This window comes from Dasypus novemcinctus, chromosome 12 (genome assembly GCF_030445035.2).
Source record: "Dasypus novemcinctus isolate mDasNov1 chromosome 12, mDasNov1.1.hap2, whole genome shotgun sequence".
Classification (NCBI taxonomy): domain Eukaryota; kingdom Metazoa; phylum Chordata; class Mammalia; order Cingulata; family Dasypodidae; genus Dasypus; species Dasypus novemcinctus.
The window spans coordinates 22,637,089-22,664,437 of record NC_080684.1 but is presented as its reverse complement, the minus strand read 5'-3'; the positions used below and the strand labels follow the sequence as shown (position 1 = coordinate 22,664,437).

Here is a 27,349-nt window from a genome sequence, read left to right as displayed (position 1 = left end):
TCCCTGAAGCCTGAGATGATAAAAGGAAGGTGCCTTGAAGATCTTCTACCGGTCCAAACTCTTCAGTCCACAGATGAAGAATCTGGGATCTAGAAAAGCTAAATAAATTATGCAAGTGAATTAAAGACAGAACTGGGACCAATAATCAGAAGTATTATTTAGAAAGCATGGCACTGTTTGATAAATCACCTTGCTTAAGCCTGACACAATGAGGCATGTAAAATTAATTAAATTCTATGGATGACAGGAAGCGGACTTGGCCCAGTGGTTAGGGCGTCCGTCCACCACATGGGAGGTCCGTGGTTCAAACCCCGGGCCTCCTTGACCCGTGTGGAGCTGGCCCATGTGCAGTGCTGATGCGCACAAGGAGTGCCGTGCCACAAGGGGGTTTCCCTTGCGTAGGGGAGCCCCACGCGCAAGCAGTGCGCCCCATAAGGAGAGCCGTCCAGGGCAAAAGAAAGTGCAGCCTGCCCAGGAATGGCGCCGCATACACAGAGAGCTGACATAGCAAGATGATGCAACAAAAAGAGACACAGATTCCCATGCCGCTGACAACAACAGAAGCGGACAAAGAAGAAGATGCAGCAAATAGACACAGAGAACAGACAACCAGGGTGGGGGAGGGAAGGGGAGAGAAATAAATAAATAACTCTTTTTTTTTTTTTAACTCTATGGATAAGGAAACCGGGGTGAGAGAAAGTACCTTGTCCGAGGTTACATAGCCTGCAAGGTCAGTGTAACGAAACACTGTACGCCCACACCCACACCCACACCACGTCTTTAGAATGTGTCTGTAGGTAGATCACAGAAAGGGGATGTCTTGGAGACACAGGCTCTAATTCCATCATGTTATAGAACAGGAAACAAAAGTGAAGGAGCATAATTTATCCAGTCAGAGCCCCGGGCACCACGGGTCAGAGCCAGCACTGGAACCCATGTCTCCAGGCTCCTGGTCTAATGCCCTCTCTGGGCCTCTTCCAACTAGCCATCTACCATGACTCTGTGCGTGCTTGTGTGTCTTCTGTGTGTGCACATGTGTTGTAGACATGTGTGTGTATGTATTGCATGTGCAGGGACAGTCCTTCCCTTAGGAACAGTAGCCAAGAAAGCCCCAGATAATCCCTGCCAGTAACAGGAACTTCCCAAATCAGCACCTGTCCCTTTGCAGAGCCTTTAAGTGAGAGACAGGGATCAAAGAGTTTAGGGGAAGGAAGGAGCCATCGGTGATAAAAGGGTCTAAGGGTGCTTCGGTGTGTGCCAGAGCCCCAGGGCATTCTTCCCTCAAGTCCAGTGTGCAAGGCCCGGAGGGCCATGGAGCCTACAGGGCATCAAGCCCCAAGCCCCCTCTTCCCCTAAATCAAGGAGTCTAATGGAGGCCTCACCGGTGCTCCTGGCCCAGCAGCACCGCTCAGTATCTGGGTCGCTCCATGGAGCCTGGAGAGGAGGGGCAGCAGTGGTGCAAGGGGAGGCACTGACAGGAAAGGGGAAGACACGGCCAGAAACGAGGGGCAGACCTTCCCTAGGCCCCCGAGGAGGGTACCCTCAGTGACAATGGCCTCAATGCCAGAGCTCCTGAGGGTGAGAGACAGCCCAGGACAGAGGCCACAGGCCCTGTGAAGACAGACGCTCTCACCCCAGAGTTGACATTTCCATCCAGGTGCCCTTGTGGGTGAGGTGATTCCCACCAAACCAGATCTCAGCATTCCTGGAACACACCTGTTTGCTGTCCTCCTGCCTGAGAACAATTCTCCGCCTTCTCTTCCAGCTGACACCCTGCCAGCCTTCCAGGCCAGCAGAGATGCACCTCTTTCGAGAAGTTTGACCTGGTTCCCGGAGAGAAAGCAAACCACTCCGCATGGCCTTCCATGCTGCATTATCTCAAAACTTGGTGACTTACAACAACAAGCATTTGTTATTTCACGATAGTTGTGGGTCAGGGATCCAGCGCATGGCTGGGTGCCTTTGGCGCTCACAAGACTGTGATGGAGACGCCTGCCAGGCTGCCCTGATCTCAAGACTGCCCAGGAATGATGGCCCCCAGCTCGCTTGCAGGGCTATTGGTGGCCGGCAGGTCCTTGCCGACTGGAGATACCAGTTCCTTGTCATGCGGGCACCTCCAAAGGGCAGTTCACAGCTCCAAGGGAGTGAGCAAGGGGGAGAACGGGAGAGAGGGCACAAGATGGAAGTCACAGTCTTCTTGTAACCTAATCTCAAAGGTTACATCCCATCATTTTTGCTGTATACTCTTAGAGAAAAGTGAGTACCCATTCAGCCCCCAAATTTTCAGATTACAGAAAGACTGTGACTTCCCCCTCACTCAGTCTATTGTACTCCCTCCCTCTCCCACTCAGAGGAAATGAGAGGCCCTGTGGGGACACCCATATGACAAGGACCTGCTGTCTCCTTTTATTCAAGGGGAGGGGGTACTTGAATGCAAGAATACCAGGAGGCAGCCTCCCACACCAATGTACCTCTGTGATAGTGAGCTTTCACCCAGCATCTGCTCTGAGTCTGGAGCTAGGCTGGGCAGTCACATTAGTTAAGTCCCATCACCTTCTTGTGAGGCCAGCATTATGCTACCTTATGATGAGAAAACTGAGGCCAGGAGAGGTTCTGTGACTTGTCCAAGGTCCCACTACTCAGTGACAGAGCCAGGTTTCAAACCCAAGCCTCTGCCCCCTCTCCGCCTCCAATGCCTGCCACTGATCACTTTCTAGGTTAGGCTCCTGACTCCGGCACCTGCAAGTTGTGTGACCACAAGCACATTATTTAACCTCTCATGACTGTTTTCTCATGTGTAAAACAAGCACAATACCCACCTCACAGAGTTGTCACTAGAACTCAGCAACATAAAGAATGGAGGGAAACGGACTTGGCCCAGTGGTTAGGGTGTCCGTCTACCACATGGGAGGTCTGCGGTTCAAACCCCGGGCCTCCTTAACCCGTGTGGAGCTGGCCCATACGCAGTGCTGATGTGCTCAAGGAGTGCCCTGCCACGCAGGGATGTCCCCCACGTAGGGCAGCCCCATGCCCAAGGAGTGCACCCCATAAGGAGAGCCGCCCAGCGCGAAAGGAAGTGCAGCCTGCCCAGGAATGGCGCCGCCCACACTTCCCGTGCCGCTGATGACAACAGAAGCGGACAAAGAAACAAGACGCAGCAAATAAACACAGAGAACAGACAACCAGGGGAGGGGGGGAATTAAATAAATAAATAAATCTTTAAAGAAAAAAAAAAAAGAATGGAAAGCACTTAGCATCCTGAGCACAACGTTGGGCATATAATAAAAAATAAGCATTGCTGCATACTTCCTGACTTGGTTCACAGTCCTGAATCAGGACCCAGAGGTGAGTTTGCTGTTTCTATTTTCACCATGGACTGGGAAGACAAAATTTCAAAGCCATAAAAGCTATCCAAAAGATACCAAGATCAAAGAAAGTATAGCACTGGAGGAAAAAACACCTTGAAAATTACTACTTTACGGGGAAAGAAGGCTTAGGGGCCCTCCTCTCCCAGCCTAGAGGACAAGGAGAGAGCTTTCTTGTTTACATCCTATGGCCTTTCTCAGAAAATCATTTTTATACATGTGAAAATAGAAAATAGTTGCAGTATCTGGGATGTGTGTTGATGAAGGGACCAGAGGAAAGCCAAGGAGAGAGAGAATGAACTGAAGGATAATGTGAAGATGTGAGAAAAGGAACCAGTGGCTGTAGGACACCCCACAAAAGTTAGACAATGACACTGGTCTCAAGTTACAGCTGAAGACATTGCAATTAGAACCAAGAAACTAGGGCTGCGGTGATGTCTTCCCTAGAAATAAGGAGAAAAGACATAATCTTATGTCTGGGAAAGCCATTAACCTGAACCCCAGAACTTCTTGACTCTCCTGGGCCAAGCTTTTCTTTTTCAGGGATAATGGGTGAGCAAAGAACTCACAGGTACCAAGAGCTCCCGAGAGAGAGAAGTTGGGGCAGGGGACTGTCCTCTCTGACCCCTGGAGATCCTTGTTTCTCCGAAAGTCTAAGGCAGTAATTTGCATCCACCCAGATGTAACTTAATAATGAACAAATACTTTCTCCCCATGGATGCCACGGAAGTTTTAATTAACTCCTCAGAGCCAGCCAAGTCTCCCTGCTTCCTTCAGGTCGGTCCCCAGCTCCGCAACCCCAAGGGTCTCTGCCGGCGGTAATTAACCTGCTCCAAATGAGAACATCCCTGCGCAGCTCAACAGTAATCATGGCCACAATAACTTTTCACAATTACTTTTGTCCCTAAACATTTAAAAGAAGAAAAAAATTTGCAACCTAGCAATGAACAGTGCAATTCAACAATTTTACTCCATTATCTCATTTGGTCCTCACTTCAACCTGAGAGGTCCAGCAGGTATTACTGCCCTGTTTTAGTGACAGAGACATTAAAGAGTCATGTAGTTGCAAAGTCTTTTGGTCAGCAAGGGTGGAACTGAGACTTGAAACCTGGAAGCCAAGTGCCCAGTCAGGACATTGCTCTCTAATATGTCATCCAATTCTGCCCATCTTGGGCCCCTTCTCCTACCAGCCCTTTCCCCACACCTGTTACTTGTCCTCAGAAGGCCCAGCTCCTTCCATCAGTAAGAGGACAGCATGTCCCATGCAGCCCCCAAGGAACAGCAGACCTTCTCTAGAAATCCCCTCCTTCCTCACCCCCTGCCTCCTCACCACCTAGCCAGGCTCCTGGAGCAGGAGAGAGTGCACTCTATTCTCTGCCCACGTCCTCACTGGCCTCTGTGAGACCACCATGACTGTGCCTGGGTATCTGCCTCCTCCTACCTCCCACCCCCATCCCCAGAGCTAACGAGAGGCTCACCATTTACGTTTATTTATTCCGTGCATTGTTGGATAGAATACATAGCTTACAAGGACACATAGAACATCATAGGATGACAAAAATTATAGAGCAGGAACAAAGGAAGAAGGAAAATAAAGGTAAGGATATAAAGTGGAGCCGGGAATGACTCTAAAAAAATGTCAAATATTAGGACCTTTCCTAGGGGGGGGCCACAAGTTTGGCCCAAAACTGTTTAATAGCCAACCTAAAAAGGCAATTCTGATGGCTATGCTTATGAACCTTCCATTCTTGAAATGGAAACATAGCCTAGTGTTGTAGGGTGCCAAAGAGTTGCCACCTGAGAGCCTCCTTTTTGCTCGAATGTGGTCTCTCTCTAAGCCTAACTCAACATATAAATGCATTACCTTCCTCCCAGCATGGGACATGACTCCCAGGGATGAGGCTCCCTGGCACCGAGGGATTACTAACAAGCACCAACTAGCAACTGGAAAAAGACCTTGGCCAAAAGGGGGAAAAGGTAAAGATAAATGAGTTTATATGGCTAAGAGACTTCAAAGTGAGTCAGGAGCTCATTCCAGAGCTCATCTCATGCTTATGCACATCCCAGCAGGATCTCTTTGACTGCCAAACAGCAGGGCTACTGAGAGCTCTAGAGACATCCAGACACTATAGTCAGGGCAGATAGCTCAGGAGTTTGGTGCCTTGCCAGTGAGCCCTACTTTGGAATTTTTGCTCCCCAGAGTGCCAGAGTAGGACTTAGTTGTGGTTTTCCTACTGATGGCACTTCTATCCATCTATCTGAGCCTATAATTCATACTATAGCTGGTGGGTGTACATCCAAGAGACTTAAATCTTTGGGCTGTCCATGTGCCAGCTGGGCCCTGAATCTCATGGAGTTGCAGCACCTACTCTGCAGTTCATGGGTCTCACCCAGGACAACTAACACAGAGGTGATGATGGACAACTACCACATCAAGGAACTGAGGGAGTCTATGAGTGCAAACAAGAGAGTCCCATCCATAGGTCCTAATAGATTGCAGACCCCTCTCATTTGGAGGTGGAGGGGCCATCACCATCCCAGAATCCTCAGAATTGGGGAATGAACTATGGACTGGAGTAGACTTGCTGGTGTTCTACTATAAACTTATTGTGATTCTAGCAATGGAAGAAATCATGTCATTGATGTGGTGGCAGTGGCCGCTGGAGGTTCTGAGGGCAGGGAGAGGGAAAAAGAGGAATAATACAGGGGCATTTTTGAGACTTGGGAATTGTCCCGAATGACATTCCAACGACAGATACAGACCATTATAAATCTTGTAATAACCTACAAATTGTGTTGGTGAGAGTGTAAACCATAATGTAAACTTTAATCCACACTTAGTGGCAATGCTCCAAATTGTGTTCATCAATTGCAATGAATGTACCTCACTAATGAAGGATGTTAATTTGGGGAAATGTGGGAGGTGTGGGGAGCAGGGCATATGGGAATCCCCTATATTTTCTATGTGACATTTGTATAATCTAAGTATCTTTTTAAAAAATAAAAAGAATTATTAAAATTTTAAAAAAGGGAAGTCTGGTCAGTTTTAGGGTTCACAGCCTCTATGAGATAAAACAGAGACAGATTACTCAGGGAAACACGACTGTTCAAGGAACCAGGTCTAGACAGAAGTTTCTCCCAAGGACACTTGGTGACCTTGGCACACATCCTTACCTGTAACTGCCCTCCTCACAGAGGATGCCATTGCATCAAGGGCCCTTTGGGTGCTGGGAGAGACAGGATGCACCAGTACCCTGCTCTTTCCTGATCCAGCTTGATCTAAGGCAAACGTCAGCACTATTGACATTTTAGGCAGAGTAATTCATTGTTCTAGGGGGATGTTCTGGGCATCGTAGGATGTGTAGCAGCATCCCTGGCCTCTACTCTCTAGACATCAGTACACCACCCCTCAACTGCGAAAACCAAACATGTCTCCAGACATTGCCAAATGTCCCCTTGGGAGAAATCCGTGCTAGTATTTTTTTAAAATATGGAGCTGTCAAGAAGAAACATCTAGTTTTATATATATATTATTTTTTACAGCTCTATTGAGATATGATTTACATCCCATAAAATTAATTGTTAAAAAGATGCAATTCAGTTGTTTTAAGTATATTCTCAGAATTGTACAAATATCACCACTATCTAATTTTAGAATATTTCTTCACTCCAAAAAGAAACTGCTAGTTCCTCCTAGCAGTCATTCTCCATTCTCCCCTGCCCCCTGTCCCTGGCAACCAATAAATTACTTTCTGTTTCTATAAATTTGACTATTCTGGACATTTCATATAAAAGGAATCATATAGGGAAGTGGATTTGGCCCAACGGATAGGGCATCTGCCAACCACATGGGAGGCCCAAGGTTCAAACCCAGGGCCTCCTGACCCGTGTGATGAGCTGGGCCATGCACAGTGCTGATGCACGCAAGGAGTGCCCTGCCACGCAGGGGTGTCCCCCACTTAGCGGAGCCCCACACGCAAGGAGTGCGCCCCGTAAGGAGAGCCGCCCTGCATGCAAACAGTGCAGCCTGCCCAGGAATGGCACCACACACACGGAGAGCTGACGTAGCAAGATGATGCAACAAAAAGAGACAGAGATTCCTGGGACCACTGACGAGAATACAAGCGGACACAGAAGAACACACAGCAAACAGACACAGAAAGCAGACAACTGAGGGGGCAGGAAGGGAAGAGAAATAAATTAAGAATAAATCTTAAAAAATAAAAAAATAATAAAAGGAATCATATAGTCTTTGTATGGCCTTCTTTCAATTAGCATAATGTTTTCAAGGTTTTTCCACTTTATAGTTGTATCAGTACTTCAATCTTTTTTATTGCCAAATAATATTACATTGTATGGATATACTACATTTTATTTATCTGTTCATCAGTTGATATAGCCCTTACATTATTGGGCTATTATGAATAATGCTGCTATGAGCACTTGTGCACAAGTTTTTGTGAGAAAGTATGTTTTCAATTCTTTGGGATATATAGCTAGCGTATTAGTCAGCCAAAGGGGTGCTGATGTAAAGTACCAGAAATCTATTGGCTTTTATAAAGAGCATTTATTTGGGGTAGAAGCTTACAATTATAAGGCCCTAAAAAGTCCAACTCACAGTTGCTTTCTCACCGAAGTGTCAGTTGCCATGTGTTCAAGCAAATTGGTTGCGGATCTCTGCCTGGTCTCTTAAGGCTTCCTCTAGCAGTCTCTGGCATAGGACTTGTTTCTTTCCAGGTCTTCCCAGCCACTGAGCTGCTCTGTTCTCTTCAGCTGCAAACTATCAGGCAAATGGCTCATCTCTCCCTGGGGCCTTAGCTGTTTGAGCCTTCTCCTTTCTGTCACATGGTAACGTTCTCTCCTGTTCTGTGTGTCTTCTTGAGTGAGTGTCTGTTTATATTGGCCCACCAAGAGGGCAAAGAGTTGTATTAGGGTTCTCTAGGGAAACAGAATCAACAAGAGCTATCTGTCAATAGTATGTGATTTTGTAAGTGTCCCCACTCAGTAGTGGGGATGCACAAGTGCAGGTTCCGCAGGCAGGCTGCAACCAGGGGCTGCAATAAAAGTCGAATGAAGGTTCTTGATGAGTTCTGGGAGATGTTGGCTGTCCAAAGACACTTTTTTTTTTTAGATTTTATTTATTTTTCTCCCCTTCCCCCACCCCACCCCACCTCCGCCCCAGTTGTCTGTTCTCTGTGTCCATTCGCTGTGTGTTCTTCTGTGTCTGCTTCTATTCTTGTCAGTGGCACTGGGAATCTGTGTCTCTTTTTGTTGCATCATCTTGCTGCTTCAGCTCTCCATTTGTGCGGCACCATTCCTGGGCAGGCTGCACTTTCTTTCGAGCTGGGCGGCTCTCCTTACGGGGCGCACTCCTTGTGCACGTGGCTCCCCTATGTGGGGGACACCCCTGCGTGGCACGGCACTCCTTGCGCACATCAGCACTCCACGTGGGCCAGCTCCACATGGGTCAAGGAGGCCCGGGGTTTGAACCTTGGACCTCCCATGTGGTAGGTGGACGCTCTATCCATTGAGCCAAGTCCCCTTCCCCAAAGACACTTAATATTGCCTGTCTTTTTTATTTTAGCCATCCTAAAATGTGCAGTGGTATCTCATTGTGGTTTTGACTTGCATTTCCTCAATGCTAACGCTATTGAGCATCTTTTCAAGCACTTTTTGGTCATTTTATATATTCCTTGGAGAAATGTCTATTCAAGTCCTTTGCTTATTTGTTAATTGGGCTATCATTCATGGGTTTTTTGTTTTTCCTTTGTCTTTAGTGTCTAATTTAAAGCAGGAAGTGCAATTTTCACACTGCTGCAAAACAGAACCATGAGTGATTTTTCCACGACTGTCATAGCTGATTTCATTTTCTGTCTATAACCTGAGTGTGCAGGCAGAGCCCTTCAAGGTTGAGAAAGGACTAGACTTCCTCCATTTCCAGGCTGTGGGTATATTTCAAAATGGAGAAATGCCAAAACAGTTACTAAGATAATGGTATATTTTAGATGTTTACCTTTTTTTTTTTTTTTTGAGGTCCTGGGGCCAAGGATTGAACCAGGGACCTCATATGTGGGAATGTGGGAAGCCAGCGCTCAACCACTGAGCCACATCAGCTCCCCTGAGTTGATTTTTGTTTGTTTGTTTGCTTGTTATTTGTTTTTGGGGTTTTTTTTAGGAGGCCCCAGAGACCAAACCCAGAACCTCCCATGTCAGAAGCAGGTGCTAAACTGCTTGAGCCACATCCACTTCCTAGGTGTTTGCTTTTTTTTTAACTCTTTTTTTATTATTGTTTTTTTTTTAAGATAAATAGATCAGACAAAATGTTACATTAAAAAACATAAGAGGTTCCCATATATCCACCCCCCCACCCCCTGTTCCTCCCATATCGACATCCCCTTTCATCAGTGAGGCACGTTCATCACATTTGGTGAACACACGCTGGAGCACGGCCACACCACGTGGACCATCGTTTATGTTGTAGTTCATACTCTCCCCCAGTCCACCCAGTGGGTTATGGCAGGATATACAATGTCCTGCATCTCTACTTTTAATCAACCCAAACTTTGAATACAACCAATAAACACAAAAACCATAGGTATAACCCTATTTGGCAATAATAGCAAAGTCTGTGCTTGAGAATTTTCTTATTTATGAATAAAGCCAAATAGTTCTCCCAGTTTCCCCAAGTGATAACAGGCCCCACTGAAGTCCCCTCCTTTCTGTCTTCCTGGAGATTTCCTTGCTCCCATAGGGGAAGAAGGGAGTGAAAATTCAGAAACCTCAGCCTAAGAATTCACACACCTGTAGTTTAGTAGATCGAGCCTCAGTTGCAAGCCAAAGTGGCGGCTCCTCACAGCAAACCCCAGGGGTTGGGGGCCAGTGCATCCTCCCGTCTCATCCCAGCTCCATCTCCACCCTGCCAGCATCCTCCTGTCTCTCTACGCAGCCTCAGAAAATAAAAAAAGTACTCCCAACTAGAATACAGGTCACCAGAAAATAGAATGAGAAGTGGAGATTTAATCTGTGCAGAATTGGTAAAAACACTGTTCATAAATCTTTGGAAATGAATAGACATGGTGAAAAACACATCATAGTATTTATAACTAGCAGTGCTATTATATGGGTATGACAGTGGTTGAAAGGGAAAGTCAAAGATCGTGTATTTTTTTTTTTACAATTTCTCAGCTGCACTGTTTATTTTGCTGCTTGAAACCTAAGTGGCAGCATGCCACTATAATTATGGGGTTTCAGCCAAGCCTTTACTACACTGCATGTACAAAAATATATTGACACCTTTTTAGAGAATTGACACTTTGCAAAATGCAGCAAACATTTTAGCTTATACATGAGAAAAGGAAGTGTTCAAAAGGGTATGCATTTCAAATTATTGCAGGTCGTTTGTGAGAGAATTTCTGTGGGTAAAATATGTTTAAATTTAGCCAACAGTAGCATGTTGGTATATTTAAAATCATGACAAAAATCTCCTCTCTGGTCATGTTGCCCTGACAAATTACTGTGATGCTGTATGTTTAGGGCAAGATGTCACTATAGCATAAATCCCATGGCATTTGGTTTTCTTCTGGAAATAAATGCAGCAGGAAAACACAAACCAGTTGATCAAAAAAGCACCTCTGCAATAACTCCAATAATTTTCAGGACACATCAACCAACAGTAGTTTTTCCATTTCCAGTTCTTTTGAAGATTATATCTCTGCACTGTTGCCTTAAGAACATCTGTAAAAGCTTGTTCTCTGTTAAGCCAGTTTATGACTACAGCCTGGTTGAGAGAATTTAGTTGGTTGGTCCATTTATCTAGTGCAATATAGCATGCACCACCCCTCTTCTGATGATCCAGTTCAAGGAGTTGGTTGACTTGATCAGTTCCTCCATGAATAGTGTTATCCAATATGACTGTACCAGCAAGCTCTCCCCATCAGCTACATCTGTGTTTAACTCCTTAGAAGTACAAGGGGGAATGAAGGTGGCTCAAGCCATTAGGTGCCTGCCTTCCACATGAGAGGTCCTGGGTTCGTTTCCTGGTACCTCCTTAAAGAAAAAAAAGATGACAAGCACATAAGCAGCAGACACATCTTTAAAGAAATAAAAGGAATATGTATTCTTGTGTAAGGCTTAATTAATTTTATGAGCATTTGTATTCTGATGTTTCATAAAAGCTCTTCGCCATGTTCCCTTACGAAAGGCTCATCTCTGGTGTTGCAGTGATTTATTTTCAGAATCTTTTCACATTCAGTGATGTCATTATTCCGATAAGCACTTATTAAATTCGCCATGGCTAGAATTTCCAGATCATTTTTATACGAGTTAGCCTTCTGTGAGTCAAATGGATTTATTCCCAATTTCATTAGCATATTTGCTAAGACCAAATATTTTAAGCAAGTGGTTCATCTGGGACTCCCTGATGCATCACAATTCTTGAACTCTTCAAAAGAAATCAGTGTGTGCCTTTTCAAATTCACCTTCTCTCAAGTGCATTTTACCACCACATTCTCTGATGACTCCCACGATCAGTGGATGAGGGATGGCAGACTTTATGTGAAGTGACTATTCATAGAATGCTTTATTTTTCTTTTTCTTCCCCTCCCCCACTCCCACCCTGCTGATTTTGCTGTGTCCGTTCACTCTGTGATCTTCTGTATCTATTTCTCTTTTTGACTTCTCGTCTTTCTCCTCTAGAATTCACTGGGATTCGATCCTGGGGAACTCTGATGTGGAGAGAGGTTCCCTGTCAATTGCATCACCTCAGTTTCTGGTGTCTGCTATGCTTCACCTTGACTCTCCGCTTCATCTCTCTTTTGTTGCATCATCACGTTGCTGTGTGACTCACTTGCACGGGCACTCAGCTTCTGCGCTGGCACTCGGCTCATTGCGCAGGCACTGGCTCACTACATGGGCATTCACGTGGGCACTCAGTTCACCACGCAGGCACTCACGCGGGCACTAGCCTCGCCACGCAGGCACTCAGCTCGCCACATAGGCACTTGGCTCACCGTGCAAGCAAGCTTTCTCTTGTTCTTTTCACCAGGAGGCCCCAGGGATCGAACCCAGGTCCTCCCATCTGGTAGGCGGGGGCCTTATTACTTGCCATATCTTCTTTCTTGCTTTAAGTTTTTTGTCAGTTTTCTGTGCTGTGTACATTTGAATTTCCTTTTTTTTTTTTTAAGATTAATTTCAGGGAAGCAGGCGTGGCCCAACTGATAGAGTGTCCACCTACCATATAGGAGATCTAGGATTCGAACCCAGGGCCTCCTGGCCTGTATGGCGAACTGGCCCACACACAGTGCTATCATGTGCAAGGAGTGCCATGCCACACAGGGGTGTCCCCTGCATAGGGGAGCCCCACATGCAAGGAGTGCACCCCAACCGCCCCGTGAGAAAAAAGCAAAGCCCGCCCAGGAGTGGTGCTGCACACCGGCACACACATAGAGCTGACGCAGCAAGATGACACAACAAAAAAAAGAGACACAGATTTCCGCCGCCACCAAGAATGCAAGGGGACACAGGAAAACACACAGCAAATGAACACAAGAGAGCAGACATGGGGGGGGAGGAGAGAAAAATAAATAAAATAAATCTTTTTAAAAAAAGATTTATTTTATTTATTCTCTCCCCCTTGTTGTTTGCATTCACTGTCTGCCATCAAGCTCTCCACGGCAGTGCGGCCAGCTTGCCTTCACCAGGAGGCCCCAGGAATCAAAACCAGGACCTCCCATATGGGAGATGGGAACCCAATCACCTGAGCCACATCCGCCTCCCCCATTTGAATTTTCAAAGCAGTTATTTCTAATAACTGTGGCCTTTTTTCGGGTCATCTTCTCCATCTTCAGTCTGGCAGGACTGATGTAATTGGCGTAATTTTTTTAAGTTTTCTGTATTCCTCTCATTCTAAATACAATTTCCCAAGCTGTGCGCTTATCTTAAACCACAGTCTATCATTCTTAGCGTCTTTGAACTTCCAGTACTCCTGCAGTAAATCCATCTGTTTAGAAGTAGAGATACAATCAAGAATAGAATTAATAAGATTTTTCAAAATAATTTCTTGTGATTGCACTCCGGATATAGGTCAATAACTGTTTATATCTGTTCATCATTTCTGGAAAGCTTGTTAACTTAATCACTTGTTTCAGTGCTTTAAATCCCCATCCTCCTTTTCAACTTCAAGTTCCAAAACCTTTTGGAAGCTACTTAATACTGCTATGGAGTCATCTTCTCTCAATGCTTTGTAATTATAGAACTGATTTTCCAAATCCTCATTTGGTTCAGAGTTACTGTCTTCAGAACATTCCTTGGTATCCCCAGAGCCAGGGATATAGAAAATGCTCAATCAATGTTTGCTTGATTTATACAAAAAGTGTTCCTAAGTGCTTTCAGGTTGTAGTCCTTCTCATCATTGCACATGAAATCATCCTCTATGGCAGACATCTTGGCTGGGAAGACAGGTCGTGTATATTATTAGAAGGAAAGCTGAAAAATGTAACATGGGACTGTATAGCATAGTGAAACTTCATGTGAAATGAGTATGGGTAATATCGCATATATGACTGTTTTTCTTTGAAACAGAACAAGTGTGTGTTAATGTTACAATATGTTACTATCGTGAAAAATATAACTAAAGCAAACTATGGACAGTACCATATAGTAATATTAATAATCTTCCATTAAGGATTTTTTTTTAAAGATTTATTTATTTATTTATTTCTCTCCACCCCTCCCACCCCCCGTCCCGGTTGTCTGTTCTCTGTGTCTATTTTCTGCGCTTTCTTTTTTGTTTGTTTCTGTTGTTGTCAGCGGCATGGGAATCTGTGTTTCTTTTTATTACATCATTTTGTTGTGTCAGCTCTCCGTGTGTGCAGCGCCATTCCTGGGCAGGCTGCACTTTCTTTCGCGCTGGGCGGCTCTCCTTACGGGGTGCACTCCTTGCGCGTGGGGCTCCCCTACAGGGGGGACACCCCTGCGTGGCAGGGCACTCCTTGTGCACATCAGCACTGCGCATGGGCCAGCTTCACACGGGTCAAGGAGGCCCGGGATTTGAACTGGGGACCTCCCAGGTGGTAGACCAACGCCCTCAGCACTGGGCCAAGTCCGCTTCCCTCATTAAGGATTTTTTTAAAAGGAAATATACTAAGTGAAAAAAACTAGACATACGGTACTAGATATTGTTTGACTCCATCTATACAAAACAGAAATACAAATAAATTAGAGAGACAGAATAGCAGCTACCTACAGCAGGGGCAGGATAAAGAGATTGCGAGGTAATTATTAAGGGGTAGATTTTTATTTTGTTGGCTCTTTGTTTATTATGATTATTATGATTGCTGGAATAACGAAAATTCTCTGATAATGATTGAAGTAATGAAGGCACAACTCTGTGATTACACCAAATATGATTGATTGAGCACTTTGGATGAGTTGTGTGCTTTATGAATACATATCAATAAAATTTACTTTTAAACATCACTCCCAGCACTATAGTGGAGATCCATTCCTTTCCTGCCTGGCAGGGGAGCTATCACAGAGCAGGCCAGACTAAGAGGCCCAGAAGTTGTGGTTTTATCTAAACAACTCATTCCTTAGTATCACACAAACAAAAAAGCCCTTACAGACCCAGGCCTTATGAAGACAGGAGTTTCTCGTGGACTCTCCCTTTCTCTTAACTCATCTTCAAGTTTGATATTTTGGCCAAATGCTAAAAGATGTTTTCCTCTGCCCAGGTTTTGCCCTGCCCAATGTGAGGAATATGTAGTTTTGTTTCCCTGAAGGGAGGAGATGCGGCGTGCTCTAGCCAATTTCCTTACAAATTACTTCAAAAGCAAGCACACCTCACCCTGGCAAATAGTTTTCCTCCGAAGTCAATAACACCTGGTCTGACGTTAGAAACCGCGTGACTTTTTTTCTTCTCCTAATGATAAGATTTTGACCCTGTATCTTGCAGATGTGCTAGGGAACACTTGATTCCTTCCCTAACCTGCATTAGCTCTAATAGGTTGCTCAGTCCCTCCCAGGTCATGGGAGCAAGCTCCAAATTCTTTCTGATCCACAAATATCTCCCCTGACAGAATAAAAAGGGAGATTTCAGTCATTCCTAACATATAGCACAGCTCGTGTTCTAACTCAAATCTGAAGGCTCCAACTATTTTTCCTATGAAACACCAAAACATCATATTTGAACACAGGAGGGCAGCACGCAGGGGTCACACCAGGACTATATTTAACAAGAAAGTCCATGGGGGCGCTGAGAGGGCAAGTGCTAGTCCTCCACCCCCTGCGCAGTGTTCCCACGGCCAGAGGAGACCACACCTAGCCTGCCTGATCCTGCCTACACTCCATTTGACTTATTGAGCCAAGCCCCATCCCAGTCCCCAGACAGCTCCTGTTTGGCCCTGCCTGTGAGTTTTTGGGCCTCTTGACCTGCCCCATCTAGACCCAACTGCTCCAAGGAGTCTTTTGCCCGCTCTGAAGTCAGGCTCTGATGAGTCTGGTCTGCCCCAAACCCCCAGAGTACTGTTTTCTGGAAGAGCAGAAAAGGCCACAAACCCTGAACTCATAAACCCCAGCCCCTCTTCCAGCTGATAAAGTGGCTTTCTAAAACAGGACTTCTCCCTCTGCACATATGACTGATTGGCCTGGGGATCTTGTTAAAATCCAGATTCGGATTCAGCAGGTCTGGACTGGAGCCCAAGATTCTGCATGCCTAACAAATTTCTCAGGTGACGCCAATATTTTTAGTCCTGGGAAGACGCTTTGAGTAGCATGGTTCTAGAACACTATTTACTGCAGTTTTGCAAAACAAAAAAATAGTTCACAGTAACAACAGGCCTAACTTCCAACAAGGGAAGAGGAGAACTTATTCCCTTACTGTAAGCTCCTGCCAAGAGAACTTGGAGACTGTCCCAAACAGATTTTGCACCAATCCCATTCAGCGACTGCTCTGAATTTCAAAAGTTTCCTGTATGTATGTTTTATTACCCATCCATCTGATACAGCATTCATTTACTCAACAAACATTAGTCATTATTAGTGTGTTGGGCTGTAGCAATATATGAGATATAGTCCCTGTCCTCAGTAAGTCAACAGGCTGCTAAGCGACACAGCTATGTAAACAGCTATTTTCAGCACAATATAGTAAATGCAATCATTGTGTCTGTATATATCGTAGGGGGAAAGAGGCCAACATAACCTAGACAGAGTGGGGGAATCATCAGGAAAGACATTCTGTACAAAGAGGTGCCTCAACTGAATCTTTTTTTTTTTTTTTAAAGAAGCTCTAAATAAATGTTACATCAAAAATATAGGGGATTCCAATATAACCCACCTCCTTCCCCTCCCACACTTTCCCACATTAACAACATCCCTCACCAGTGTGGTACACTTGCTACAACTGATGAACACATATTGAAGCCTTGCTACCAACCATGGACTATAACCTACAGTTTATAATCTGTTTACACTCTGCCCCACATAATCTCAGGTTTTGACAAAAGTTACAATGACCTGCATCTGTCATTGCATGTCATGCAGGACAATTTCAATGTCCCAAAAGTACCCCGATGTTACAACCATTCTTCCCTCTCTCTCCCCTCAGACCTTCCGGTGGCCACTGCCTCCATTTCAGTGATACAAGTTCTTCCATTGCTAGAATAATAATATCTATAAAAGAATAATAGTAAGTCTACTTTAGTCTGTTGTTCATTCCCCAATCTTGAGGATTTGGCGGTGGTGATGCCCACTCTGCTTCTGATTGAGAAGGGGCCCAGATTCCATGGGGCAGACGGATGGAACTGTCTTGCTTGCAGTGATAGACACTCACTGTTTTCTGGGATGGGAGCTGTCCATCATCAGCCTTTTGCTAGTTGTTCTGGGTGAGTCCAATGAACTGGAGAGTAGGTGTTGGCTGCAATCTGCTGAGATTCAGTGTTCAACCTGCGTATGAACAGACTGAAGATTTAAGTCTCTGAACATGTAATTAACAAGGATAGTGCTAATTACAGGTTCAAATAAAAGGGGCAGAAAAGCCATGTGTAGGGAAATTATAAATGAGTCTAACTCTGACACACTGGGGAATATACTGACAGGGTGCTGAATTCCTGAGATTGTCTGCCCTGCCTACAGAGTCTAGATGTCTCCAGAACCCTCAGGAGACCTGCTGCCTGAGGCACTGTTTACTGTGGCAGTTGAGATCCTGCTGGGACCTGCACAAACACAATCTCTGGAATGACCTCCAACTCACTTTGAAATCTCTAAGCCATAAAAACTCATTTGTATTTAATAGTTCCCCCTTTTGGTCAAGGTCTTTTTCGAGATGCATCGCTAGTCGGCACTTGGTAATAATCCCTCAGTGCCAGGGACCGTGGGAGTCATGCCCCACAACCGACCCAGGGAAGGTAGAGCGTTTATATGCCGAGTTTGGCTTAGAGAGGGACCACATTTGAGCAACAAGAAGGCCCCCAGGAGGCAACTAATAGGCAATACAAAATGCTAGGCTCAGTTTCCATTTCACAGGGTTCTTGGGTACAATTGTCCATATCAAGGGCCTGGCATAATTGTCTGCCCTCCTTTGCTAGACTCTGACCTTGTACTCAGGGGATTCCCGCTGCTCCATTAGAGAATGCTCAGCTGAATCTTAACAAAGAGAGGGAGGGAGTGAATGAGTGAGGGGTGGGTGGAGTTGGAGGCCCACTAGGCAGAGGAGCAGCCTGCGGTGGCTCCAGTGTGAAACAGCCGGGTCGAGAAACACTGCTCACCCTTGGCGTCTTTGGAGCACAGTTGGTGAGGGCGAAAGCCTCAGCGAAGAGGCTGAGCTGTTGAGCAAGGGCCAGTCACAGAGGGCTTTGTCTGCCAAATTGAGCGACTTGGAATTTAGCCTATACACAATGAGGAAACAATATTAGATTTTTAAATAAGTACATGTGATGGTCATTTTGGAGTTTTAGGTAAATCACTTCTGGCAATCTTGTGGATAATGGACTTGAGGGTGTCAATGCTAGAAGCAGAGAGGCTTGATCCAGATAACAGATAATGTGGGTCTGTGGCTGGGATAAAGAAGAGCAGACAGACTCAAGATATGTTTAGAAGGTATCTGGAAATACATGGCAGGATTTAGTGATGGGTTAAAGGGGATAGGGGTGAGAGTAAGGCAGGGTGACAAATGGTTCCCAGGTGCTTGGCTAGGGGGTCTACAACACATCTAACCAAATCAGAGAGACAGGAGTTACTGGCTGGGTGTGGGCTCAGGTCCTACCTCCATACTGGTGGATCTCAAATCTTTCTCTCTAGCCTAAAATGCTCCTTGAAGTTCCAGACTCATTTTTAACTGCTACTGAACATATCCATCTCAAAGTCAGTATATCACAATCAAATTCACCATTAAAAAAAAAATCCCCTAATTCCAGTAAATTGTATCAAGTGATGAGAGTCAGAAGCCTTAGAATAATCAGGTTCTAAGCACTATCAAAGCTGTTTTCTTAACAATTCTTTAAAAATATCCTGCTCTCCACCACTAATAGTCCCCACCACTATTGCTTCATTTCTCACCACTTCCTTGGACCATTGCAAATTATCTCTTGACTTGTCACCCAGCCCCCAGTTTTTCTTCCCTTAAATCAACCATCAGAGAAATATTCCCAACAGGCTAATCTGATCATGTGACTCCTTCCCATGTCCTGTAGGATAAGATCCAAACCACTTAGATTGACATCTAAGACACCAATAACGTAGACCTCTTCTCAATGATATGTCATTTTTCCTATCTCCCCAGTAAATAAGTATTGAGTGATCACTGCAACCAGTTCTGGAAATGACCCTGAGATTATGGTAATGAAGAGAAAAACATTCTCTCTGATACAAAAGAACTAACCTGCTAGAGGAGACATCAGATTTTAAAATATAGACGAATAAATAAAGTCATTAAAAATTGTGATAAATCTACTCAACTTTTATTTGATACACCCATTTGTAGTGCCTACTATTTGCCAGGCACCGTGCTGGGTGTAGGACGTATGACAATGAGCAAAAAAGGCACAATCCTTGCTCCCATGGAGTTTATAGACAGACTGATCAGATAACAACAGCAACAAACATTAATTACCAACCGAGAGCTAAGAGCTCTTCACCTAGATGGGGGAAGGAAAGGAATGGGTGATCTAAGGTGAGTAAAAATTAACTAAACAAGAAGAAGAAGGGGGCTGCTGAAGAGAAGAGTATATCAGGCAAAGGAAATGACAAAGGCAATGGCCCTGAAGCAAAAAAGAGTGAGAGCCGGAGGAACTGAAGGAAGACCACAGGGCGGAAGCACCGGGGCTAGCATGAGAGGCAGGCAGAGGCAAGATCAGGCAGGGCCTTAGGGCCGTGCTGAGGAGTCTGGATTTCATGCTAAAGATCACGGGAATCCGCTAAAAGCTTTTAAGCAGGGGTGGAAGCTGAGAGTCCAGTTTTAAGCCTATTGGAGTGGGCCAGGCAGAGGAAGGTCATGGCCGTGGAGATGAAAGAAGTGGGTAATGTTAAGACAAGTTTGGGCATGAATTGTATGCTTTATTAATAAATTTTTTTAAAAAGATAAATTTGGGACTAGAGCTGACAGGATTCAGGAATCACTTGAAAGGGGGAGTGAGAGAAAAAGAAAAATCAAAAATGGGTTTTAGTAGTGGCCACTGGAGTTGCTGAAGGCAGGGAGAGGGAAAAATAGGTGTAATATGGGGGCATTTTCGGGACTTGAAGTTTTCCTGAATGATATTGCAGGGACAGAGGCTGGACATTATATATCCTGCCATAACCCACTGAATGGACTGGGAGAGAGTGTAAACTACAACATAAACTATAATCCGTGCTGTGTAGCAATGCTCCAAAATGTACTCATCAAATGCACTGAATGTACCACACTAATGAATGAAGTTGTTGATGTGGGAAAAGTGGGGGATGTGGGGAGTGGTGCATATTGGAATCTCCTGTATTTTTTTAATGTAACATTTTATGTAATCTATGTATCTTTTAAAAATAAATAATTTTTAATGGGTCTTAGGAACTATGTTAAATTATTTTAGCTGTGATAGCATGGTGGTTATGTTTTTTTACATTATATATTTTTTAAAGATACATATTAAAAGATATACAGGGAAGCAGATTTGGCCCAACAGATAGGGCATCCGCCTACCACATGGGAGGTCTACAATTCAAACCCCAGGCCTCCTTGACCCGTGTGGAGCTGGCCCATGCGCAGTGCTGATGTGCGCAAGGAGTGCCGTGCCACGCAGGGGTGTCCCCAACATAGGGGAGCCCTACATGCAAGGACTGCACCCCGTAAGGAGAGTTGCCAAGTGCAAAAAAAGTGCAGCCTGCCCAGGGTGGCACCGCACACACAGAGAGCTGACGCAGCAAGATGACGTAACAAAAAACAAGACAAAGATTCCCAGTGCTGCTGACAAGAATACAAGCAGACACAGAAGAACACACAGTGAATAGACACAGAGAGCAGACAACTGGGAGGGCGTGGAAGGGGAGAGAAATAAATAAAAATAGACCTTTAAAAAAAAAGATATACAGATAAAATGACATGATGTGTAGATTTTGCTTCAAAACAATATGTGGGGAGTAAAGGGGAAAGTAGATGAGTTGTGGCTAGGAAAGGATTGGCCATGATATTTCTTTTTGGGGCTGGGTGATGGAAACGTGAGGATGCATTGCACTCTTCTATCAACCTCTGTGTATATTCAAAATTCTCCATTATATAATGTTATAAAAGATAGAAAAAAAAGAGAGTTTAAGATTAAGTTCTACACACAGTGAACGGACACAGCAGACAACTGGGGGGGAGGAGGGGAAGAGAAATAAATAAAAAATAATTTTCTTTTTAAAAAAAAGATTGTTTTAGGTTTTTGCTTGAACTTGGGCCACTGATGGTGCTATTTATTGACGGAGAAGGGGATAGACAAGAGATTTGGGGAGTACCACGATTCCAATATTGAACATATTAAGTGTGACATATCCAGGAGATGCTGGGAAAGAAATCTAGGAGTCACCTGGAGACACAAATCTGAAACTCAGAGAAAAGATCTGCTGGAAAGAGATAACTATGGTAATAATTAGCATAAAAGTGGTATTTAAAACCATGAAAATGGATGTGATTACTTAATGAGAGTATGTAGACCAAGGAAACAGAACCAAACCAAAGAAGTAAAATTTAGAGGTTAAATAGAAGAAAAAGAGCTAGGAAAGGAGTCTGAGAAGGAACAGCCAGTGACGTGATATAAAAACAAGAACACAATGCTGGGACAGCATAAAGGAGAGACTACGTCAAGGAGGAAGTATAAACTGTTTCTGAAGCTACTAAGGAGTCATATAAGATGAGAACAGGGGATACCCACTGTATCTGGCAATGTGGAGGTCCTAGAGAGCCTTGATGAGAGCAGTTTTGAGTAGAGTCAAGGACTGGAGGGGGAGGGTGAACAGGTGAGGAAAGTGGGTTAGTATGTAGAAAGATCCATAGAGAGGAAGAGATTAGTGATTTAAGAAAGAGAGGAAATAAAACTAAGGCAAGAATTCAGACAGCATTATTCACAGTAGCCAAAAAGAAGAAACAAACCAAATGGCCATGAATTGATGAATGGATAAAAGGTTGTATATCCATACAATGGAATATTATTTGACCATAAAAAAGAATGGCATATTGATATATGCTGCGACACCGGTGACCCTGAAAACAATGTTCTCAAACGGCACAGCTGCCTAACCTCCACTCTAACCCAGAGACACAGCAGTCGCTGGAGGCCCTGAAGCAATCCATCAGTGCCCTGACAGAAGCCACTTCCCAGCAGCAGGACTCAGAGCCCATCGCCCCAGAGGAGTCTTTGGAGGAGGCACTCCCTACCCCAGCGGTCCAGCCCTAGGCAGATCAGATGACCCCTGAAGCATCAAGCCCACAAGCTGACATGCAGAATATGCTGGTATTCCCTTGCACCAGCTGATGAAATCCCAGGAGCCAGCAGGCAGCCAGGGGGAAAACAACAGTGACAAGAACAGTGGGACACAGGGCCCCAAGGAACTCCCACAATGCCACGGGAGGAGGCAGCAGGTAAACAGACCAGGCAAGAATCTCATTGAGCTCAGGCGCTGTTGATTCTCTTAAAAATCTCTAACATTTTCTTTTTCACAGGGCCTTGATTTTAGTTTTTCTGTAACTTAGTCTCAGGAGAACATAGCACCAGTGGTTTATTTCTTGCCTGGTTTCTTTTATCCAAGGCTCAAAACTTCTCAAAGCACCTTACATGTGCAGATTGTTTTTCCACTTCCTAAGAGGTAGGTAAGTAAAGCCCTTGTGTTCTAATCAAGAAAACCACAACCACAGTTGGTGATGTGTCTTGAACCACTGTGTGTATTGCGGCTGGTTAGCATTTGAAAATCTGCCTTCTAAACAAACAATTATCACATTGTACTTCTTTACCTATAGTGTAGTGGAGGCTGAATACCACAGTTATACCTGGAAGATACAATTAAGAAAACCCTAATAAAATATCATCGTTAACCTAAAAAAAAAAAAAACTATCAGGCCAGTCACAAAAGGCTATGTATATTAAATTCCATTTATATAAAATGTTCAGAATAGGTAAGTCCAAGAGACAGAAAGCAAATCAGTGGCCCTGAAAGAGTTAAGGGGAAATGGAGAGTGACAGCTAATAGGTATGAGAATTTTGGAGGAGTGATGAAAATGTTCTAAAATTGATGGTGGCAATGGTTGCTCAACTCTGTGAATGTACAAAAAGCCACTGAATTTCATAATTTAAACGGATGAACATTACACAGGTGAACGTTACAGCGTGTAAATTTTATCCCAATAAAGCTGTTTTCTTAAAAAAAAAAAAGATGTCTTAAAGTGAGAGGGGTTATAACGGTAGAAATTAAGAAAATATTCAAAGAATGATGGGGCCATTTCAAAGGATACAGAAGCCACCTTGAAGGAGTCCTCTAGGTCAAATCTAGGAAATTTTGAGTAATTTACCCAAGGGAAATGAAAACATAGGTCCACACAAACATGGGTACATAAATGTCCACAGCAGGGAAGCAGATGCGGCTCAAGTGACTGAGCTCCCGCCTACCACATGGGAGATCCCAGCTTCGGTTCCGGTGCCTTCAAAAAGAAGACAGGCACACAACAAACAAGACACAGCAAGCACAAACAACCAGATTGGGGGGTGGGGTGAAGAAATAAAAAAATAAATAAATAAAATATTTTTTGAAAAATGTCCTTAGCAGGAAAGCAGATGTGGCTCAAGCATTTGGGCACCCACCTACCACATGGGAAGTCCTGGGTTCAGTTCCCAGTGCCTCCTAGAGAAGAGGAGCAAGACAGCAAGCAGGTGTGACAGTCTGGCACAGCAAGCTGACACAATAAAATGATGTAACAAGGAGATACAAAGAAGAAACGCAATGAGAGACACAACAAAGCAGGGAACAAAGGTGGCTCAAGCAATTGAGCACCTCTCTCCCTCATGGGAGGTCCCAAATTCATTCCTGGTGCCTCCTAATGAGAAGATGAGCAGACACAGAGAGCACACAACGAATGTACATAGAGAGCAGACAGCGAGTGCAAACAAAAAGGGGCAGGAGAAATTAATAAATAAAATTAATCTTTTTTTTAAATGTTCATAGAAGCTCTATTTGTAATAGACAAAAACTGAAAGTAATTCAAATGTCCATCAAAGAGTGAATGGATAAATAATTTTAGGTATACCCATGTAAATGGAATACTATCCAGCAATAAAAAATGAACTACTGGGAGCAGATGTGGCTCAAGCAGTTGAGCTCCTACCTCCCACATGGGAGTCCTGGTTCACTTCCTGGTACCTCCTGAAAAGAACAAAAATGAACAACAAGCAAAACAAATTGGGAAAAAAAAAAAAAACTTGGGGAATCCGATATGGCTTAGTCTTAGTGGTTGAGCCCAAGGTCCCAGGTTCAGTTCCCTGTACCTAAAAAAAAAAAAAAAAACTATTGACACACACAGCAGCCTCGATGAATCTCTAAATAATAACAGTGAGTGAAGTAATCCAGACAAAAACTTAATACATATTGTAGAATTCTATTTATATAAAATTCCAGAAAAATGCAAACTGACTTATCATGACAGAGAGCAGGCCAGTGACTACCTAGGAATGGGGCTGAGAGAAGGAGGGATGGATTACCAAGAAGTACAGGAAACTTCCATGGATGCCGAATATATATGTTCATCATCTTGATTGTGGTGATGGTTTCACAAGAGTACACATATGTCAAGCTCATCTAATTGTACATTTTAAATATGTCTATTTTCTTGAATATCATTATAACTCAATTAAGCTGTAGATAAGATATAAGTAGATAAGATAAATGATAGATAGATAGATAGATAGATAGATAGATACTGGTTTGACACAGAAGAAGGCACAGTGAATGGACACAGAGAGCAGACAACAGGTTGGGGAATGAGGAGTAATAAATTAATTGATTAAGGGAAGCGGACTTGGCCCAGTGGTTAGGGTGTCCGTCTACCACATGGGAGGTCCGCAGTTCAAACCCTAGGCCTCCTTGACAGGTGTGGAGCTGGCCTATGCGCAGTGCTGATGCACGCAAGGAGTTGCCGTGCCATGCAGGGGTGTCCCCCATGTAGGGGAGCCCCACACACAAGGAGTGCACCCCAGAAAGAGAGCTGCCCGGCGCGAAAGAAAGTGCAGCCTGCCTAAGAATGGCGCCGCATACACGGAGAGCTGACACAACAAGATGACTCAACAAGAAGAGACACAGATTCCCGGGCCGCTGACAACAACAGAAGCAGACAAAGAAACAAGACGCAGCAAATAGACACAGAGAACAGACAACCGGGGAGGGGGAGAGAGAAATAAAAAAATAAATAAAATTAATTGATTAATTTTTTAAAAAACATTTATTTTTTTAAAAATCCCAACAGCCTACTTTACAGAAATAGAAAAGGCAATTACCAAATTCATTTGAAAGGAAAAGTGCACCCAAATAGCCAAAAGCATTCTAAAATGAAGAGCAACATGGGAGAAATTTCACTGCCTGAACTTGAAACATATTGCAAAGCTACAGTGATCAAAATGGCATGGCACTGTGTATTAGTTAGCTAAGGGGTGCTGATGCAAAGTACCAGAATTCTGTTGACATTTTAAGGGGTATTTATTTGAAGTAGAAGCTTACAGTCACAAGGCCATAAACTGTAAGTTACTTCCCTCAGCAAAGGTTGTTGCCCCGAGTTGGCGCAAGATGGCTGCCTGTCTCTGCGAGGGCTCAGGCTCCCTCTTCCTCCTGAGACTCCGTGGTCCCTGCTTCTTGCAATCTCAGCTGTAGGCTGGGGTGAATCTTGTCTCTCTCTGGGCTCAGCTGCAGCGGTAGGCTGTCAGGCTCATTCTCTTCCCGGGGCTGCTGCTATGTCTATGGAGTTGTCTCCATGCCTCTGTGTTCTTCTCTTGTTTATTTATTCCCAGGGCTCCAGCAACAAAGACTCAACTCTCTCCCCTAAAGTGTCCTTTTCTCTGTGAGTCCCCACCCGCCAAGGGGGCAGGGACTCAATGTCCTACTGATGTGGCCAAATCAAAACCCCAATCTTAATTTAATCAAGTAAAAGTGAAACCTCTGAACCTAATACAGTCTAATACACCGAGAGGAACAGACCAGTTCACAAACATAATCCAATATCTATTTTTGGAATTCATAAATGATATCAAACTGCTATGTACTGGCATAAAAATAAACACATCAATTGGTGGAATAGAATTGAGAGTCCAGAAATAAACACTCCCCTCTATGGTCAACTGGTTTTCAACAAACCTACCAAATCCATGTTAACAGAACAAAACAGTCCCTTCAACAAATGGTGCTAGGAGAACTGGATATCTATAACTGACTGAAAGAGGACCCCTATCTCACTCCCTATACAAAAATCAACTCAAAATAGATAAAGACCTAAATATAAAAGCCAGAGCCATAAAACTACTAGAAGAAAATGTAAGGAAAGATCTTTTTTTTTTTAATAGTCTTTTATTTATTTGTTTTTCCTCCCCCTTCCCCTCCCCCACCCTCTGTTTTGGCTGTCTGTGTCCATTTGCTGTGTGATCTTCTGTATCTATTTTTCTTTTTGTCTCCTCTTTTTGTCTTTCTCCTCTTGGAGTCACCGGGCTTTGATCCTGGGGAACTCTGATGTGGAGAGAGGTTCCTGTCAATTGGGCCACCTCAGCTCCTGGTCTTTCCTGGGCTTCACCTTGACTCTCCCCTTCGTCTCTCTTTTGTTGCATCATCGTCTTGCTGCGTGACTCACTCACGCGGGCACTAGCTCACCGTGCGGGCACTCGGTTTGCCACGCAGGCACTGGCTCACCACGTGGGCACTCAGCTCGCTGCACCGACACCCACATGCAGACTTGGCTCGCCACACAGGTTCTCAGCTCACCTCGTGCGCACTTGGCTAACCACACGGACACTCGGCCCACCACACAGGCACTGACTCACCTTATAGGCATGCATTCTCTTCTTCTTTTTCACCAGGATGCCCCAGGGATTGAACCCAGGTCCTCCCATACAGTAGGCAGAGGCCTTATCCCTTGAGCCACATCCACTTCTCGCATTGAATGAAACTTCAAATAAGAATCTGTCAATTCCTAATACAGATAAATAAATGAATGGATAAAGACACATAATAGCAAACATTGTTGGTTGGAGGGTAAATTGGTATAACCACTTTGGAAAACCGTTTAGCAGGATCTACTAAACACTGTTAAGAGCAGGGAGAGGGACCCAGCTGACAGCTCCTAGGGCGGAAGAGGCGGCGCGCAGGTTGAAGCGGGTGTCGCTAGGCATAGTGGGTGAGTGGCGATGGCAGGATTTCCACAGTGTACCTAGTATGAGCCCACATCCTGGCCTCTTATCCAGCATCAGCAGTCTCATCTCCACTGGCCAGAGAGTAAATGAGATTTGCATGAATTCCAA

At 44.4% G+C, this 27,349-nt stretch overlaps 1 pseudogene; it reads right to left on the bottom strand.

Annotated features, from left to right (window-relative positions):
- Positions 1-1,408: 1,408 nt before the first annotated feature.
- Positions 1,409-13,805, bottom strand: LOC101419993 (COP9 signalosome complex subunit 2-like; annotated as a pseudogene).
- Between the last annotated feature and the right edge of the window lie 13,544 nt (positions 13,806-27,349).